The sequence below is a fragment of the Uloborus diversus genome, unplaced genomic scaffold, assembly GCF_026930045.1.
Source record: "Uloborus diversus isolate 005 unplaced genomic scaffold, Udiv.v.3.1 scaffold_13, whole genome shotgun sequence".
Classification (NCBI taxonomy): domain Eukaryota; kingdom Metazoa; phylum Arthropoda; class Arachnida; order Araneae; family Uloboridae; genus Uloborus; species Uloborus diversus.
Genome location: NW_026557987.1, coordinates 5,032,080 through 5,040,439, shown reverse-complemented (window position 1 = coordinate 5,040,439; position 8,360 = coordinate 5,032,080).

The following is an 8,360-nucleotide window of genomic DNA, read 5'->3' as shown; positions in this document are numbered from 1 at the left end:
ATTTCTCAAAGTTTGGGTTTTTTTTCTATCCGGGCGAAAAGGAAAAATTCGCTGTGTAGGACCTACACTTGCTTTGAACCTAACTAAGCTAATTTGCCAAGAACTATTTCACTATGAAGATTAATTCTTGTCTTAAATATAATCAATTAGTATAATTAATCCTCGTGGTGCAGTAGAACATTTCTCAAAGTTCGGGTTTTTTTTCTATCCCGGCGAAAAGGAAAAATTCGCTGCGTAGGACCTACACTGGCTTTGAACCTAACTAAGCTAATTCGGCAAGAACTATTTCACTCTGAAGATTAATTCTTGTCTTAAATATAATCAATTAGTGTAATTAACCCTCGTGGGGCAGTAGAACATTTTTTAAAGTTCGGGTTTTTTTTTCTATCCGGGCGAAAAGGAAAAATTCATAGCGCGGGACCTACACTGGCTTTGAACCTAACTAAGCTCATTCGGCAAGAACTATTTCACTCTGAAGATTAATTCTTGTCTTAAATATAATCAATTAGTGTAATTAATCCTCGTGGGGCAGTAGAACATTTCTCGAAGTTTGGGTTTTTTTTCTATCCGGGCGAAAATGGAAAATTCGCTGTGTAGGACCTACACTTGCTTTGAACTTAACTAAGCTAATTCGCGAAGAACTATTTCGCTATGAAGATTAATTCTTGTCTTAAAAATAATCAATAAGTGCAATTAATCCTCGTGGGGCAGTAGAACATTTCTCAAAGTTTGGGTTTTTTTTCTATCCGGGCGAAAAGGAAAAATTCGCTGTGTAGACCCTACACTGGCTTTGAACCTAACTAAGCTTATTCGGCAAGAACCATTTCTCTCTGAAGATAATTTCTTGTCTTAAATATTATGACTTAGTGTAATTAATCCTCGTGGGGCAGTAGAACACTTCTCAAAGTTCGGGTTTTTTTTTCTATCCGGGCGAAAAGGAAAATTCCTTGCGCGGGACCTACACTTGCTTTGAACCTAACTAAGCTAATTCGCCAAGAACTATTTCACTATGAAGATTGATTATATTTAAGACAAGAATTAATTAGTGTAATTAATCCTCGTGGAGCAGTTGAACATTTCTCAAAGTTTGGGTTTTTTTCCTATCCGGGCGAAAAGGAAAAATTCATTGCGCGAGAGCTTCACTGAATTTGAACCTAACTAAGCTAATTCGGCAAGAACTAGTTCACTCTAAAGATTAATTCTTGTCTTAAATATAATCAATTAGTGTAATTAATCCTCGTGGGGCAGTAAAACATTTGTCAAAGTTCGGGGTTTTTTTTCTTCCCGGGCGAAAAGGAAAAATTCGCTGCGTAAGACCTACACTGGCTTTGAACCTAACTAAGCTAATTCGGCAAGAACTATTTCACTCTGAAGATTAATTCTTGTCTTAAATATAATCAATTAGTGTAATTAATCCTCGTGGGGCATTAGAACATTTCTCAAAGTTCGGGTTTTTTTTTCTTCCCGGGCGAAAAGGAAAAATTCGTTGCGTAGGACCTACACTGGCTTTGAACCTAACTAAGCTAATTCGGCAAGAACTATTTCACTCTGAAGATTAATTCTTGTCTTAAATATAATCAATTAGTGTAATTAATCCTCGTGGGGCATTAGAACATTTCTCAAAGTTCGGGTTTTTTTTTCTTCCCGGGCGAAAAGGAAAAATTCGCTGCGTAGGACCTACACTGGCTTTGAACCTAACTAAGCTAATTCGGCAAGAACTATTTCACTCTGAAGATTAATTCTTGTCTTAAATATAATCAATTAGTGTATTTAATCCTCGTGGGGCATTTGAACATTTCTCAAAGTTCGGGTTTTTTTTTCTTCCCGGGCGAAAAGGAAAAATTCGCTGCGTAGGACCTACACTGGCTTTGAACCTAACTAAGCTAATTCGGCAAGAACTATTTCACTCTGAAGATTAATTCTTGTCTTAAATATAATCAATTAGTGTAATTAATCCTCGTGGGGCAGTAAAACATTTGTCAAAGTTCGGGGTTTTTTTTCTTCCCGGGCGAAAAGGAAAAATTCGCTGCGTAGGACCTACACTGGCTTTGAACCTAACTAAGCTAATTCGGCAAGAACTATTTCACTCTGAAGATTAATTCTAGTCTTAAATATAATCAATAAGTGTAATTAATCCTCGTGGGGCAGTAGAACATTTCTCAAAGTTTGGGTTTTTTTTCTATCCGGGCGAAAAGGAAAAATTCGCTGCTTAGGACCTACATTGGCTTTGAACCTAACTACGTTAATTCGGCAAGAACTATTTCACTATGAAAATTAATTCTTGTCTTAAATATAATCAATTAGTGTAATTAATCCTCGTGGGGCAGTAGAGCATTTCTCAAAGCTCGGGTTTTTTTTTATCCGGGCGAAAACAAAAAATTCATTGCGTGGGACCTACACTGGCTTTGAACCTAACTAAACTAATTCGCAAGAACTCTTTCACTCTGAAGATTAATTCTTGTCTTAAGTATAATCAATTCGTGTAATTAATCCTCGTGCGGCATTAGAACATTTCTCAAAGTTCGGGTTTTTTTTTTCTATCCGGGCGAAAAGGAAAAATTCTTTGCGTTGGACCTACAGTGGCTTTTATCCTAACTAAGCTTGAGAACTATTTTGCTGTTTCAAGTTTCTTTTTTTTAAACTATTTTTGTTCAAAATTACTTTAAACTTCCATCTGGAATCGGGTAATATTTTAAATTTCAAAAATTTTTGCTTAAAATAAGCTTCTAAAAAAAAACATTTTGTATATTTATCGCATTAAACCCTCACGTGCAGTTACGCAAATATTATACTGTTAATCTACTTTCGCATTTCACTGAACGAAATTTGTTGCTTTAACTTTTCTTCTTTTCGACTTATTTTACTATTTGCAAATTATTTTCGAGATAGAGTGCAGTGAAAGACATGACTTACCTGGTATCTGTTGAGTTTTTTGCGAAACTCTGAGTTATCAACTGATGACGGAAAGGCCAATTCCGGCTCCCGCCCTTTCTACAATCGGTAATTTGAGATGATTCGGCAGAAGACGGCCGTTGCTTAACAGTCCAGCCAACTGGTACGCACGCAACTGACCTGTAATTAAGTAAACTTCAAAAATGAGAAATCAAACTATTCAAACAAGCTCTTAAGTAATGCGAAAAGATTATTAGTAAAATTACGAGTAAATTGATTTTCAAGAATTAAATTTCTAACTAAGAATTATACCTCTTAATTTCAAAATCATAGTTTTTCTCTGTTTTATTAAAGAATCATATTTGCCCTAAATGAGGAAAAAGAAATACATCTGTTGCCAGAAGGAAAACATAAAATAAATTTCACTTTGTCTAACCAATAAAAATATGAGCTTTATTGATGATCAAAATTATAGTCAATCTTAACAATTATTATTTTTCAGTCATTGTGAAAACTTCCATAGATTTGTTTAAAATAATAAAAGATAAATTTTATTATATCTTTGCAGATTGTGTTTTTGAAAGTTCTTTTACTTTTTGCTCATATACTTAAATCTCATATTCAAGCAAAAAGTTAACTCAGCTTGAAAAATGAATAAATAAGTAAATAAATCTCTAGATTCAAATAATAATAGTTTATTAAGTACCGGCTATTTTATGTCAACAGTGCTCCATTCAAATCCCCATCAAAGTCATCTCTGGAAATTTTGTTTTGCCATCGTATACACTGCTTACAGAGAAACATCCTCATTCTTTGGGTGAGAAAACCGTCTTACAGCGGGTTGGTGAATACTGTAAAAAAAGAGAGTGAAAACAACTTACTGGAAGCATTCTAATGAAACTATTCGATACTAAACAGAACTAAAACTGGCATAATTAGCATTGTCCCGGGTTATATTGTTCAAATACCCTAAATTAAGTCCTTCTTCGAAGTCGAAATTTACTTTTTTTGAAAGATTATTTTTTTATTCACTTTCTCCGTCATTTGTCAATCTCTGTTTTACTTCGGGTTTGTCTGTGTTTGACGTCATTTCTGCTAAAAAACAATGACAAAGAATTGTAAGTATCAAGTTAATTTTGTAAATAAACTATAATTTCATTAATAAACCTAAACACAGAATCTGGGTATTCCGCTTGCTCGTGATAGCACGTCAGCCCATTTGTATAGCGTCTCGTTAATACAAGGCTGTTTTTTTACTCAGGGTTCAAAAATATTTTCGAAAATACTATGATATTTAGTATTTTGACATATATATATCTTGTATTTTCAATCAGCACAAACTAGCCCTGAAAGTAGTAAATGTATCCTCAAATCACTCTTCATTTTCTCATATTATTACAATATATGGACTTAAAATTAAGGTTTCTTTCATTATTTACATCAATATTTCATGTTACTATTTAATCAATTTTAATGGAGCTAAGTTAGCATTAGCTGTTTTACTCATCTTTCTTCTGTTAGCAATTTTTACAATTATATAACAATAACCGACCCCCCCCCCCCCAAAAAAAAAAAAAAAAAAAAAAAAAAATAGCCTGTGCACAGTCGTAAGACAATTTCTCTAGATCTGACCAATGTTTAATATTTAAAGGCTCTTTTAATGTGAATTAAAATTGTTACATTACTCCTAATTTTATGGATCTAAAATACAAGTAAAAAAGGAATATTATATTACTTTGTTATATTAAGAGCAGGAATCTGAGAAACTGTCACACCTAACATTATGAGGTGATTCATGCCATCTCAGATTTTCTTCAAAAAATTACCAATTACTTCTTATCTTAATAAAAGACTAAATCCAGATTTTTTTTGTTCTGAAGTTGAGCTGCTCAGTTTTTGTGGTCCCCTAAAGGTTGAAGCGTCCAGCAAAAATTGAGCGGATTTTTAAGATATGGAACTTGCTATGAGCCACAATGGTTTCCGAGAACAATTTACCTCCAAATTCTTTTTATATATGAAGGATAGAAAGTTCAAACTTTACAAAATGTATGCTAACTTTGCGGCAAGTTGTTGCCACAAGGTCCATGAAGATCACAAAAAAAGTGGCATTTTTGACGTTTTATATCATTTTTGAGGTCCAAAAACAGATGCACCTTTCAGTTGCCACGGCAAAAGTACTGTCGCTCGAAAGGTAAGTATATGCACTTTTAAAAAATGCATAATTAACTGAGGCAAGTTTAATATGCTATTAGTTACATCAGGCCGAAGTAGGGAAAATGTCACATTTTACTGATATTCAAACTTTCGTAAACAACATATTGGAATATATTTTTTGCCCTTTTCATGCCCTATTATTGGTCTAACCGAAACAATAAACTGCATTGAGGCGAAATGCTTTAAAAATTTGTTAAAAAATAATAACTTTGCCTATTTCTGTCGTCATATATTTTTCCTTCTTCGTACTATTTGCCTGAATTACTGGTATTTTAATAATATAGTTTGCAATATAAATTGGTTTTTTATTGTTCTGTGACACATAAGATATTTTTGACCTTCATTTAACATAAGACATTAATAACATTTATGTTTTGCATATTTCAGTGCACAGTAATTTAGTCAACATTTTCAGTGTTACGATATGGAAAATTCTTGTTTTTTTTTTTAAATCAAACATAGAGTTCCATCTAAGACTCTTTAATGGGTTTTAGCATGGCACTTAAAACGGATCAGAACAAGACAATTTCTGTAAAAAAACAAAAAACTTTTTTTTTAAACACCTGGTTCTCAAGGCTGTTTTTTTCTTCTCACAGCTACTTATTTATATAAAATATATTACATTAACATTCTAATAAGAAATGTAAAAAAATCAGTTTGTTTTTTTGCATAGTATATTTAAAGGCATTATTGATTTACCTTTTAAAATTTACGTCTATATTGACTTCAGTAACATAATTCGCAGCAACATGATTTTTTTTTGTTTCTTTGCTTTTGTACTCTTGTCACTACATTATAAAGAAATCCGGAATATCAGAACAATAATACTATAAGAATGGAATTTGCAATGTTAAAAAAAAAAAAGAAGATAGAAAAAGTAACTTATCCTCTTTCTGTCGTCATGTTTTTTTTTTTTTTTTTTTTGCTTCTTCATACTATTTGCCCAAACTGCTGTATTTTTATAATATAGTTCGCAATATAAATTGATATTTTAATGTTCTGTGACACATTTGATATTCGTTTAACCCGAGATTGCTCGCTCGACCAAAACAAACGGAAGTGCTCGCGCAGGGTATCTCATACCCGAGGAGGTTTTTCTAGTATTTGAGTTCATTTTTTTTTTCAAAACGGTTTAAAATGCAAATAAGAGAAAAGAGTATAATTATAAAATACTTTCTTTAAAGACTTGCATTCAATTTTTACATTTTTTCAAATGCATGCCATATGGTCCATGCAAATATTTCTGTCACTTTTTCACACACAAATTTGTTTTTCGTCTTTCATATTGGGGCTTTCGGTACAGCTTTTGTACGTTGACTTTGCTTTTTTAGCAGGGAATTCAATGTCTTCACTAGATCCTAGTTTTAATTTTAAGTCTCTTGGAAGCATTGCGTATGCTTTAGTTCAGAACTGTAGCAGAAATACTCGCGCAGGGTATGATACACCCATAGAAGTCAATTCAAAAGAAACTAATTTTAGAATGTCCCCATCGTTTCTATCCCTTCAAGGTTATGACCTATGGGTCAGCTACTCAAGGAATTGTCCACTTCCAAAAAAAGGTGGGTAGAAATTTGATTGAAAGCGAAGATGTGGGTACGTCATACCCTGCACGAGCAATCTCGGGTTAAATTTGTACATGACACTTAACATTTGAAACTTTCATATTTTGGCGCAAAATCATAAAATGAATGGAGAAAACTATTGTTCTTCTGCAAAAAAGTGGATTTCGTCCCTGATATTTTCTTTTTCAGCAATTTCATTTTCATCATTTGTGACATGAAAAAGTTCCTCATCCATTTCAGCAAACAAAACTATTTAGCCGTCCTCTTCATTCTGCTAAAATAGGACATAACCTGTTCTTGTGTTAAATATTCCTTTGGGTTAAACTTTTGTTCCCTGAACAGTGAAACATTGCATCATTTTTACAACATTATGAGCTGTATATTTCCTTTTTTTTTCCTTTTGTTGAAGCACTCAAGAAGAAATTGCTTTTGACTTTGGTTTAGCCGAGTGACATTTTTTGGCTTCAGTGCCCATCCATATTGTGAAATTTGACTTAAAAACATTGAATAGCTACTCGATGCAGTAGCACTTTTAGAAGAGTTGTTAGATAGCTTTTCTTATTTGTAATAGTCTCCTTTATTTTTGCCAATTTATTTTTACCTTTATCCATTCCTTAGAGAAGTTAAGGAATTTTGTGCCCGCCGCCTATGAATTGATACTTCATTGGCAGTTACATCCAATTTTGAAAAAAAAAACGTTTTTTTTTATTCGCTTTTAGAATCTCTAGTATAAGCCCTATCGACCCTTGAATTTCTTTCTTCTCGAAGAAATTTATATCTGCTGTTAAAAAATGCGTAAACATTGGTTTTATCACCTAAATGGTGTAGATCCATCTCCTTATTTCTCGCCAGGTCTTTTACAGCAAAGTGGATCTTAACCCTTATTTGCCGGTATCAACTCATTCACTTTCATGACAAAAGGGCACGTATCCAAATTTGAATTTGCCTCTTCTAATTCAAAAGTAGTTCACAAATAAAATAGCGGAGCGAGGCACTGGCTGAGCATTTCCAATCAAGCATGATACCCGTCCGTATTAAGAGAACGCAGCACCTTGCGCAAGTCTGTTATCAGTTAGGCAAGCACGACCTCAAATTGTGATTACTAAATTAATATTAAATAATTGATATTGCTATTAAATTGCGATTAATTAATGATTAAATTGTGATTAATTGAAAAATTGTGATTGTTGAATACTTTGTTTCAATTTTAATGTTTATTTCTGAAGAAAATGCGTGATAATATCCACTCTTTTACACCAAAAAGGAATATATCCAAATAAAATTGGCAATTTAGGTCTGGATCAAATTGTAGAAAAATTCCTAGACTTATGCCAATAGTCACTTGTTATTTTACCAAAACATGGTGAAAAATTCGAAATTCTAACAGTGTTTTTGTGTAAAACGTTTTATCGTTTTGCCAAAAAATTATAAAACTGGATGTAGACTAAAATATGAGTGATTTTTTGCAAAAGGGATAATATCCACTGTTTTACACCAAAAATGAATACATCCAAAATAAAATTGGCAATTTAGATCTGATTAAATTGAGGAAAAAATTCTAGACTTATGGCAATAGTCACTTGTTATTCTACCAAAACATGGTGAAAATTCGATATTCTAAACAGTTAGTGTTTGTGTGCAAAAATTTTTTTCGTTTTGCCAAAAAATATAAAACTGGAAATAATCCGTTTT